The sequence below is a fragment of the Mauremys reevesii genome, linkage group 6, assembly GCF_016161935.1.
Source record: "Mauremys reevesii isolate NIE-2019 linkage group 6, ASM1616193v1, whole genome shotgun sequence".
Lineage (NCBI taxonomy): Eukaryota > Metazoa > Chordata > Testudines > Geoemydidae > Mauremys > Mauremys reevesii.
In genome coordinates, this window is record NC_052628.1 from 31,313,393 (window position 1) to 31,326,245 (window position 12,853).

The 12,853-nt window shown below is 39.9% G+C and overlaps 1 long non-coding RNA gene across 1 annotated transcript in view; it reads left to right on the forward strand.

The window, feature by feature from the left end:
* The first annotated feature begins 377 nt into the window (after window positions 1–377).
* LOC120407643 overlaps window positions 378–12,853 on the forward strand; it is a 30,290-nt gene continuing 17,814 nt past the window's right edge. The window contains exon 1 of the long non-coding RNA XR_005600150.1: window positions 378–432. This is a non-coding gene — a long non-coding RNA (uncharacterized LOC120407643). The remainder of the gene's footprint in view (window positions 433–12,853) is intronic.

Below are 12,853 nucleotides of genomic sequence, written 5' to 3' on the forward strand. Positions count from 1 at the left end.
CATACAGGGCCAAATCCTCAGCTGTTATAAATCAGCATAGCTCCATTGACTTCACTAGAGCGGTTCTGATTTACACCAGCTGAGGATCTGGCTGACAGAACATCAAAGTGCTCTGCACATACATCTAGTAGAGGCTTGTGCTGGCTTTCCTTGCCTAACATATAGCAAAGGATCTATTCATTCCGATCTGAGTGAAAGAAAAGACATTGAGGGGGAAGACGTTACTCAGACTCTCCCTGTTGTGGCATAGTAAGAGGTTGGCTGGACCTTTATCAGAAGTTGGGCTCAGCCTTGCCTGTGAAGGATCAGCTTCTGGAAGAGCTGATCCTGTTTAGGTGGGGATCAGATGACTCAATTCAATTATCACATTCAGCTGGGGAAGAGTTTGGTGATTTCTGTAAAGGGCTGACAGAGGACAGCTGCAGAGTGGAGGTTAGTTGTCTCTTGTGATTCTCCCTGAAGGAAAAAGGGAGAAGGAAACTCCTGGGGCAGATCTGAAGAAGAGCAAACCCTCAGGCAGATGGAGGTAGATTGGGTATAATAAGCCAGACAGGGAGAAAGACTGCAGGAAAGAAGTCCAGAGGGTCAGTAGCTCTAGTGGTAGACTTCCAGGGAAAAGTCTCAGATCAATACCCTATTTGGGTATGCAAATCATGATAACATTCAATGTGTGTTCTCAAAGTACTGATATATTACACATCAGATTTTGGGATGATATAAATGAGTCATGGAAACTGGATCTCATCCCAAAACTATGGTGATTCAAAATTCTTCTATCTGAAAAATCCTGTTATGTTGTTAAGGGAAAGTTCACCTCCAAAGAGAACTTTCATGCCAAAAGAAGGGAGTTGCCCAAAGCAGAAGGTGATAATTAGTTTCTTTTTGGAAGTCCAAGGTATGTGCACTATGTGTGCTATGTGAATTTTATCTCTCTTCACCAATAACTAGCAAATTGAGAGCAGTGATGATGAGGATGTAGAACTTTGAATTGGATGTATATCAATAACAGAGGAGAAAATAACAGTACTCAGTGTAAGAGACCAAATGCTCCCAAGAACTTTCTTTGCAGTGAGGACTTACCAAAACACTAGATATCTGGGGGAGAGGAGGAGGGAGGAGAGTCAAGCATTGAACCTGTCTTCAAAACTGAGAGAAGCCTGGGGCACAAGAAGGATCATGTAGTTACTGGTGGTAGAGAAGGGAGGCAGTAGATAGTGAAGGAGAAGCTCAGTTTTGGGACTTCAAAAAGGAGACTGGACAGAGAGGTGAAAACAGGCGATTCTACATAAAGGGTGCAATTGCAACCTCATCTCCTCCTTTGGTTTCAAAGTGAGAACTGAGGTAAAGGGGACCAAGGGTGAAGCCTCAGGGAGGGGCAGGAGATGTTGCTGAAAAAGCAACCGATAAAATAAGAGGAGAGCCAAGAAATCGGAATAGTAGATCAGAATAAACATATTAAAGAGAGAGAGAGACCAAAAAATATCCAAAAAGCACAGGAAAAGGGAAGAGTGTGAGGGACAAGAATCCAGTGGGTAGTCTGAGAAATGTGGGAGTAGATATGGGAGTGTTTCTGTAGCTGCTGAGAAAGATTAAGTGTGACTCCATTCTTGCTTCTGAATACACCGCACATTATGTTAAGTCACTGAGGCTTTGACAAAAGGTTATAGAACTTTTGATGAAGTTAAGGCCCCTATCAGCTGTTTATAAACGCTCTCCATGTTGACTAAGCCTACTATTAAACTGAACCACATATAATACTGTATCTCTTTAGCAGGGTGCCATAAAAACCCATTTTAATAGCACTTTTAGTCAATAGTCTTATCATGCTTTTACCAACAATTTGATCAATATAAGCAACATCTCTAGCCTGGAATTGCACCCACCACTTGAAAAGCTTCATAAATCATCAACTTTTACAACTTCTTGATTACCTCCTAATGTTCATACAAAACAAGGATAAAAACAAAAATCACCCTCTGATGAAAGCATGCTGAGCACTTGAAAAACTTTTATTAAATGATATCCAGTTAGCAACACCCTGTTGGGCCATCGCTGTGTACTGATGATTGTGGAGTGCTTTTTCGCATAAACTGAATAAATCTCATAAATTGTTGATGGAGATGCTTTGGAGTATCAGCTATTGACCAGCTTTACCCCAGCAACAGAAGAGAATTGATTTAATTTTTCTCTTCTAAGAAATTTTATCGTTGGGCTGCAGCTCAGTGGTTGTACAGCAAACAGATCCCGTACATTTTTCGGAGCTGTAGAAAGTGTGTGCTCTTAGTTCCTGAAAGAACTGGATTTTTGTTATCAGCAATATAGAAGCTTGCCTGAAATACTGGTGGGGCGGGATGTATAAAATGTATTCACCTTCTCTGGTATTAGAGGTAGGTAGATGGATTAAAGCTCAAATCCATATCCCAGTACAAGTAGCCAGGCCAGGTTTTAGGCAGATGGGTGGAGTGTGGCTCTGCAGCAAACTCTTAAGAGAATTCCTACCCCTGTCATGACAGTGGTTCCCACAGCACCAACCCTTACATGTTCTCTTCCATCCACACACCCTGTGGGTCATCATGGAAAGCTGAGGAACCATGCCATGCCAACTGAATATGTCCTCTGCATAGCCCCCCTTCCCCTCCCCCATGCATCTGTTCTCTCTTGAAACAAGTTGGAATGCTGTTCCACTAGTGCAGTGGTTGCCCTGCACGACTTCTGCACAATATTAGCTGGCTAGTTTTAGTTCCAGTAATCAGCATTTTGTGAGCTTACACAATGGGTATGAAATCACTTTGTTCACCCAATGATTTTAGTGAATCAAGACTATATCTGAATTTTTACAGTTCATAATAGCTCTCAAAAGAATCAGACTTTTTTGCCACTTGTAGATAACTGCTGTACATGACCAACTCAAAGGCCTGTAGGAACTGTTGCAAACTATTATCACCTCTCAGACCTCCCTAGTGTTGCGTTAACATACTCTACCACGATTCTAAAAAGAAAATCCACTGTATTGAAAAATAGTTAAAGCTAGGATTAGATAAATAAACAAGTGGGTAAATTCAAATACAGCGCTCAGCCTTACATTTTCCAAGGTTGCTGGACCTCTTCTCAGGCTCAGTGCTACACTGATCATTGGTTTTGAGATCTGGAAGGGATTTTACCCTTAAGGCAAACTGCTGTGGGTTTTTTCACTTCCACTCAGTGTCCAGGGCGTCTGGTTTTGGGGTTTAAGTTATAACTGTCATGACTTTGGTTTAGAAAAGGTCCAGTTGAGGTTGCTTAGGTGTTAGTGCTGGGCACAGCCTTGCATGGTAACTAGGCATGCCTCCGTGTCTGCTTCATCTCATCTCTCCTGTACTGGCATGGAAGAGGGGAGCAGGTTGGGACCCTGACATCTGGGCCTGAGGGTGTAGAGGGAGCATGGTTTTCATACTCACCCTCAGGTTTATAGTAAATAGAGCTATTAGTGCCCACTGAGACCCACACTGAAACAAGCCTGCTAAGTAGTTTGGGGTTGTTCCCTCAGTTAGGTAGTAGTCTTTAAATAGAGTGGTAGCCTTCACATTTAACTATATTATGCTATCTGTATCTCATTATTTTCCTTTCCACATCAAAAACCTTCTGGTTTCATAAATGTGATATTGTTATGAGCTGGTTAAACCTTATTAGAAGTTGAGTTTTTAAAGCCTCATTGAACTGATGTGTGAATGCATCCTTCGCATTAACTGTACGAGACAGCTAAGGGGCCACACCTAAAACAAGGCCTAACACATTCTGCCCAGAAACTAGCATACCTGGGTGGAGGGTTCCACTGGGTATTGCTGTGACCAGGTATCTGTCTACGTGGAAAGAGACACACTTGGAAGTGAAGGGGGCAACAAAGGACAGAGACAAAGCAAGAAAGCCAAGCAGGAGCCTGTAAGCATGATATGGTACTGGAAGAAGCAGAAAAAGAGCTTTGGGGTTTGTTGCTGGCTGAAAGATGTTTGCACCTGTAAGCAAAGAAACTGTTTTTGTTCTTGGATCACCCTGTGTTTTGAGAAGCAGGACTTTGTACATTCCTTGTAAATATACAAGACTGCATCAAAAAGAATACCAGATGCCGTCATCAGTTTCTACTCCCAGTTGGAACAACTTACAAGGCCTCCAACTTTGATTAGTTGCTTGGGTCAAAAATGGGTCATGCTACAAACTTGGCAAAGGTCTCTGGCTGCATTCCTTTCATGTAGCTTTACAGTTCCCAAATCAAGACAAACTAAGAAAACAGAATAGCTCTTTTTATTCCTCAAGATTTCCCTGTTCATGGGAGTAACCTAGCACCTGGTCAGCTATTAGCTGGTATTATCATCCTGAACTGGCTCTGAGTCCTAGCTAGGAATCCTCTCCTCCACTCAGGAAATTAACAGGATGATTCAATAGAGTCTTTTTTCAGGGGCATAACTGGGGCAGGTTATGGCAGGGCTTCAGCATCTCCTCCAGGAGCCCTGAATAACTTGTATGCCCTTTCACAAACTCTGTCTTCAAAATATTCCTCCAGTTACATCTGGCCTACCTTGATGTTGTGACTGGATTTGCACAGGAGTAACTGATTGTAACTTAGTAAATACTTCAGTTGATGGCCAAGGAGGAAAAGAATCTCAGCTAGCTGTATTGGAGAAAATAAAAGGTTGTAAAACTTTTACTTTGCTCATTTTAATGACAAATCCAACTCTGGATATGTGCAGGGAGCAGATATGTCTCATAAGGTGCCATTTTCAGCATAAAAGTGCATTTTAAAGAGAGCCTGGCAGCTCATAAACAGCTGCAGAAAATCACCTTTTGCTGAAACTGCTGAAGGACCAGAGAGTGCCGTTGCCACAGCAATGTTGGAAGCTGCTTTTTTCTTTATCTCTCAATTTTGAGGGTAAACTGATTTTACTGAGATTTATTTTCATTTCTTTAAAAGTAACACTGTGTCTTTCTGAGGCCTATATTTCTTCAGACTCAGGTCCTGTGACTATGTCTGTTCTTTGTTATCATTAGAGAGCCAACAATATCAGGTTACCAGTAGGATCACAATAAGGGGAAAACAAGTTGTCCTAGTTTCAGGTTTAACTGGAAGCCCAGGAGTGTAGTGAAAGCACAAATGAATCTGCTGCATTCAGCCCCTTTACTGCTTGCCACAAAACTATTGTCTTTCTGTTGCTTCTTATGGGCCAGTGCAGTCCTGCTACTGCTTGCGTCAAGTTGAAGAGAAATCAACAGTTCCCCTCCAGATGGGAGAAACAGAAAGAGGCAACTTTGGTGGTTTGAAACATAGGGAATACATGATGGCATCAGGGCATCGCTATATAGCTTGTGCTAGCTGCAGTATGAACCCAAACCCTACTGTTGGCCAGAATCTTACCTCTTCAATGTATCTGTCAAAGTGCCCACTTAGGATGATATTGTATTCACAAGACTGTAAATACAGCTCTGCTCAGAAAAGATGGGAGCCCAAAGGTGGTTAATTTTAGCATACCTCAAAGTGTGGATGGAAAAATAAAACCAAGTTTTCAATTAGCCAGCCCTCGGCCCTCTTCTAACTTCGGTAACTTCCAGCTGTTTATATCCATCTTGTTAGCTCAAGCTGGTGATCGTAACTGAAAAGATGGTCTTTATTGATTATATCTGGAATATCTAATTAAACAGTTTATTGGTTTTAGTTAAAAAGGAGATTCTGCTTCCTTACCATGGCCACATTCAAAACTAATTTAAATGCATCATTAGTTCAATAGCCTTTCATGGGGGATAAGGAGGAGGGAGAAAGTGAAATAGAACCTTTATTTAAAAAAAAAATACAATTTAGGATGTGTCTATGCTACAGTAAGAGGTGGAATTCCAGCTCAGGTTGGCAAACCCATGCAAGAAGTCTAAATATTAAGATGGGTAAACATGAGTGCCTGCTATTAAATGAGGATATGGATATAATAGGCATCACAAACGTGATGATAATCAATCATACACAGTAAAACCAGGGTACAAAATATGAAGGAATGACAGAGCAGGTCACACTGATGGGGGCATGGCACTATATATGGAAGAAAACATAGTCAAACATATTAAAAACCTTAAATGAATTAAATATTATCGTAGAATCTCCCTGGATAAATATTCCATGCATGAATAATAAGAGAATTGCAGGACAAATATACTATTGACTATCTGACCAGAATGGTGATGGTGACTGTGAAATTCTCAGGGAGATTAGAGAGGCTACAAAAACAGAAAATCCAATAACAGTGGGGGCTTTCAACTATCCCTGTATTGAGTGGGAACATATCACCTTAGGGCGTGATGCAGAGAGAAAATTTCTAGACACCATTAATAACTGCTGCTTGGAGCAGCTAGCCCTGGAAACCACCTGGGGAGAGGCAATTCTTGATTTAGTCCTAAATGGAGCACAGAATCTGGCCCAAGCAGAGAATATAGCTGAACCACTCATTAATAGTGGCCATAATGTAATTGAATTTAACATCCTTGTAGGGGGGAAATACCAAAGAAGCCCACTACAGTAGCATTTAACATTAAAAACAGGAACTACACAAAAATGGCGAGGCTAGTAAAATGGGAATTAAAAGAATCAGTTACAAGAGTGAAATGCTTGCAAACCACATGAAAACTTTTTAAAAACACTATAATAGAGGCTCAATCTAAATATATGCCCACTTTAAAAAAAAACAGTAAGAGGACCAAAACAGGGCACCCATGCCTACACAGAGTAAATGAAGACATTAGAGACAAAAAGAAATATTGTTTTTTAAATGGAAGTCAAATTGTAGTGAGGAAAACAGAAATGAGCCTAAACTCTGGCAAGTCGAGTGTAAAAGTATAATTAGGCAGGCCAAAAAAGAATTTAAAGTGTAATTAGTAAAAGACACTAAAACCACCAAAAAATTTAAGTACATCAGAAGCAGGATATCTGATAGCTAAACAAACAGCGGGGCCACTGGATGATTGAGGTGCTAAAAGAGCACTAAAGGAAGACGAGGCTGTTGCAGAGAAGCTAAAGAAATTCTTTGCATCGGTCTTCACTGCAGTGGATGTAAGGGAGATTCCCACACCTCAACTGTTCTTTTCAGGTGACAGATCTGAGGAACTGTTCCAGGTTGAGGTCAGTAGAGGAAGTTTTGGAACAAATTAATAAATTAAATGGCAATTACAGGCTGATAAGCATAACTTGAGAACAAGGCACATTGTTTGAAACTATAGGAAAGAACAGAATTATCAGACACATAAGTGAACATGATATGTTGGAAAAGTCAGCATGGCTTTTGTCAAGGGAAATCATGCCTCACCAATGTATTAAAATTCTTTGAGGGGGTAAACAAGCATGTGGACAAGGGTGATCCAGTTGATATAGTGTATTTGAACTTTCAAAGAGCCTTTCACAAAGTACCTTGGTACCAGGTACCATTCCTGTAACTTGAAGTCTTTAAACCATGAATTGAGGACTTCAGTAACTCCGTCAGAGATTAGGTGTCTGTTACAGGAGTGGGTGGGTAAGGTTTTATGGCCTGCAATGTGCCAGAAGTCAGACTAGATGATCACGATGGTCTCGTATGACCTTACAAATCTATTAGTCTTACCAAAGGCTCTTAAGAAAAGTAAGAGGTCATGGGACGAGAGGGAAGGTTCTCTCATGGATCAGTAAATGATTAAAAGACAGGAAACAAAGGTAAGAATAAATGGTCAGTTTTCACAGTGGAGAAAGGTAAACAATGGAGTCCCCCAAGTATCTGTACTGGGACTTGTGCTGGTCAAAATATTAATAAATGACCTAGAAAGGGGGGTAAACAGTGAGGTGGCAAAGTTTGTGGACAGTACAAATTGTTCAGGATATTTTAGACCAAAACTGACTGCAAAATGAAATTGAAGATTGATAAAAGCAAAGTAATGCACATTGGAATGCATAATCCCAACTATACATACAAAATGATGGGGTCTAAATTAGCTGTTAAATTCAAGAAAGATCCTGGAGTTATCATGGATAGTGCTCTGAAAACATCTGCTCAATGTGGAGCAGCAGTCAAAAAAGCTAACAATGTTAGGAGCCATAAGGAAATGCACCGATAAGACAGAAAATATCATAATGCCACCACATAAATCCATGATACACCCACATCTTGAATATGGCATGCAGTTCTGGTTGCCCCATCTCAAAAAACAGTATATTAGAATTGGAAAAGGTACAAAAAAGGGCAACCAAAATTATTAGGGGTATGGAACAGCTGCCATAAAATGTGAGATTAAAAAGATTGGTCTATTCATCTTAGAAAAGAGACAACTAAGGGAGGCTATGATAGTCTATAAAAACTGGACAGAAAGTGAATAAGGAAGTATTATTTACCTCTTCACATAACACAAGAACCAGGGGTCACTGAATGACAATAATAGGCAGCAGGTTTCAGGAAGTACTACTTCACACAACATGCACTCAACCTGTGGAACTCGTTGGCAGGGGATGTTGTAAAGGCCAAAAGTATAATCTGGGTTCAAAAAATAATTAGAAAAGTTCATGGGGGAGAGTTCTATCAATGGCTATTAGTCAAGATGGTCAAGGACACAACCCCATGCTCTGGGTGTCTCTAAACCTCTGATTGCTAGAAGCTGGGAGTGGGATGGATCACTTGACAATTGCCCTATTCTGTTCATTCCCTCTAAATCATCTGGCTCCAGCCATTACCAGAAGACAGGATGCTGGGCTAGACAGACCATTGGTCTGACACAATACGGTTGGTCTTATGTAGCTTTAACCTAGCTAGTATGGCTAAAAATAACAGCAAGGATGTGGTTTCGGCACAAAATGTACAAGCTTTCCCAGAATCCTGAGTATATACTCGCATCGCTAGTTTGTGCTGCTGCTGCTTTTAGCTGCTCTAGCTAGATTAAAGATAACATACGTATGCCTGCCCAAGTTGCAATCACACCTCCAACTGCAGCGTAGACATACCCTGAGTGTGAATGGGCACGATTTTCTCAAGGTGAAGTGTTGGGTGCTGAGTGCTTTTTGAAAATGTGGTCGCTTCATTTATGTGCCGAAATGGGAGCTGAACTCTTTTGAAAACCCAGCCATTTGTAAATAATAGTAGCTTTTATGGGTACTTTTCCATGCTGTAGCCAACCCTGGCAGGCACTAGCCGACTGGTTCTCAACCAGAGGTACGTGTACCCTTGGGGGCATGCCGACGTCTTCCATGGGGTATGTCAATTCATCTAGATATTTGCCTAGATTTACAACAGGCTACAGAAAAAGCACGAGCAAATTCAGTACAAACTAAAATTTCATACACACATTTACTTGTTTATACTGTTCTATATACTATATCAGCAGTTCTCAAACTGTGGGCACGTTCATTTTAATGGGGTTGCCAGGACCAGTATTATACTTGCTGGGACCCAGGGCAGAAAACAAAGCCTGAGCCCCACCATACAGGGCTGAAGCCAAAGCCATAGACAAGTGAGGTGAAATTTGGTACCAAGTATCAGAGGGGTAGCCGTGTTAGTCTGTATCCACAGAAACAATGAGGAGTCCGGTGGCACCTTAAAAGACTAACAGATGTATTTGGGCATAAACTTTCGTAGGTAAAAAACCCACTTCTTCAGATGCATTATGCCCAAATAAATCTGTTAGTCTTTAAGGTGCCACCAGACTCCTCGTGAAATTTGGGGTACCCAAGGCAAATCAGACTCCTGAAAGGGGTCCTGAGTCTGGAAAAGTTGAGAATCACTGCAGTAGCCAATCCTAATTTGTTAAATTATTCCATTGACCCAATCCAGTGATTTTGTTTGAATGCTCATATTTTTCCCTAATATTCAGATGTAGTCTGTTAAGCCAAAAGTCATTTCCTATTTTGCTAGCACCGGTTATTTTGAGATAAATGTGTCTGCTTATTCTGTGCAATATTTTAAAGTTGCCTACAGGTGGTTCTGTACATACACAAATCCCATTGACTGGTGACAGAATTTATGGATGTTCTTCTTTGCAAATGTTTCCCTCTCTCTGCACCTGGGGGGAAAGATTCTTCAAAGGGAAAAAATACATAAATCAGAAAAGCAATGGACAGCCTGTAACATATTTTGGTGATAAAATGGGATGATACATTTGGAACTTAGAGACATGTTTGTGTTTGTGACAGAGTTTGAATCCAGACACCCCCTTTTTCCAGAGTTTGAAAGCATTCAAATCCAAGACTGTGATGTAAACTTCCCCAGCAGTCAGGGATTTTAGGATCTGTGTTTTTGTTTTAGGCTCATCCCTGTTGCAGTTCTGTAAGTTTTCTGAAGCGGGGCGATGTTTCTATATGTATTGTTTCCAGTGGGACTTTATTGCTTTATTCTGAAGCCCACTGACCTTTCTCCAATACTCTTTAATGAAGAATATGCTGTTTGTAATGTCACATTTGTCATTTTTCCCAAAATTTTGAGAATTGTAAATTTAATCACCTTAGATATTTATTACTTCTCAAATTACCCAGATCTAAGCATTTTAGAAAATAAGCTGCTTTCCACCCACATTGCATCTACTGACCTGAAAATATACTGTCAAGTGGTTTGAGCTGTTACTCCACTTATTCTTACAGACAAATGAGAGTGCTAAGGGGAAGCCATTATCTGAAAAGGTGTCAAATCAAAACTGAATAAAAATTGGGCCAGAATTTTATAGGAGAAATCCGATACTTAATAGGATTAACTTCATTTAAGGATCATTTGACATTTGCACCGTAGGCTGACAGTAGGAAATGGACTGACTCTGCATTATTTCATTAATTCAGGATATACTAGTTTTTATTTAAAAATAACTCCAATTTCATTTATGGAGCAGGGAACTTGTTCCAGAGAGAACAAAACACTTTCTCAGAGTCCTTTCACTGGCATAGCGTGAGGGATAAATATTGCAGCACAACTTCAAAAGTCAACACTCCCATCTTGTGGCTGATGCAGAAAAAGCACATTTTCAATAAATGCCATAGAGCCAGACCTAACATAATGGAGTTGCTCCTTCAGATGTCATAACTGAATTTGAATCTTACCTTGCTAAGGGTGGGCGGTAGGAAGGATGCTGAACTCTGTTTCTCCCATATTTTTTTATTATAGCCTTACCCATCAGGCATGGAATTTTTGTAACAGTAATGTAGCAGTTTGGAGTGGGAAATGAAAGTCCATTTTAAATATTCAGTTTATGACCTTTGGATCTGTTATTTTATTGATCTCTGAAGAAGAGAACAAAGCTGCAATACTCCTCTTTACCTAGGTCTTCCCAGCTGATCTTATCTTGGTTTCCTGGTATGGTTAGTATCTCTTACTGAGATCTGATGTCTTAACTTATAAGGTGCCTTGACATCATGGTTATGGATAAATGGTATATAAATGATATAGATAGATGCTTGCCAAGTATTCTTGTCTGGTTGACCTGTTCCTTCTTATAGGGAAGGGACTCTCTTCTTACTGTCTCTCGCTACAAGACCTAGAGAAATGGGGTCCTGATTCTTGATTGGTGTTCTTGACAAAACTAATAAGTAGTAATAATTGTGAATTATTTGTGTTTGAGAGAGTGTTTGACCTACTAGAAGAAACTTAATTGGAAGCCACTTGATATTGTAACCTGGAATATTTAAATAATGGAATTACTTGTTTTAACTATATGTGCAGAGCCAATTCATGGGAAATGCCAACAATCCCTTGGCACTTAAACAAATAGATTTGATCAGTAATAGTAGTTTGTGTGACTGTGGACTTATAAGGGGGCCTGATGTTGAGCGTGTGGGTGCTCAGCACTTTCTGAAAACAGGGCCTCTTTAAGGCACCCAAAATTACTCATCACCTTCTGTCTTATACACTAGAAAAACAGGTCTTCAATTTGTCCAGAGAACAGGTACAGGTTGGGTAATGACAATTTGATCTTCCCCAAACTGCTCTGCCAGTATGATCTAACTACAGTAGCTCATGAGAAATCTGTCAAATTGATGAAATTCTATGTGTAAATGATACATACCAGTTCCTTGCATGCTAAAGGGTAAAGGCAGTTCCTTGACACTTTTAAACAAATATATTTGATAAGTAATGGCAGCTTGTGAGATTGTGGATGATCAAGAGAGCTGGTCAAAGCTTGTAATTTCTATTCTGCATGAAATTTAGACATTTCAAAAATTATATTCTTTCTGAATCAGGACAAAACCAAAGAACTTTGAAATTTCCCACAAAACAAAACTTTTGGCAAACTAAACCAAAAAAACATTAATTGACATGTAAAATTTTATCTTATTTATATTATAAATTTCAAACTTCCAGAATCAAGTCATTCAAAATGTTCAATTCTGATAAGGTTGGAAAGCTTCAACCTTCCAAGAGGGTGGGAATGTTCCAAGCCTAATAAACACACTTTTCACAATGAAATTGTCAAAGCTGACATGTTTCTCAAAGGCATTTTCCAACAGTAACAAAAAAGATCTTCTGGAAATGTTTTCACCAGCTCCAAACTGCAGTATATCTTTGAGAATTTACTTTAGATAGTGAACATAATTGTTGACGATAGAGGTACAAAGTATGATATCTCTGTAACAGAATACAGTAGTCTTCACAGCCTGAAGCAGCTCCTGAGGTCGTATCTTCAACATCTATACGCATGACTTACTGCTAGCGCTACTGCTAAGATCCCGATACCAAGCTGGGATATGTACAATCACTAAATTAGCACACCACTGGTTTCTACTACTGCAGAATTCCAAAAGGCTTTCTGCTTGCTGAATTGTGTTATTAACTCCTTATGCTAAGAGTAGAAATTAAATTAAATTGCTAAATAAAGCAGGAGGTTTCAAACCTTTGAGTGCTACATG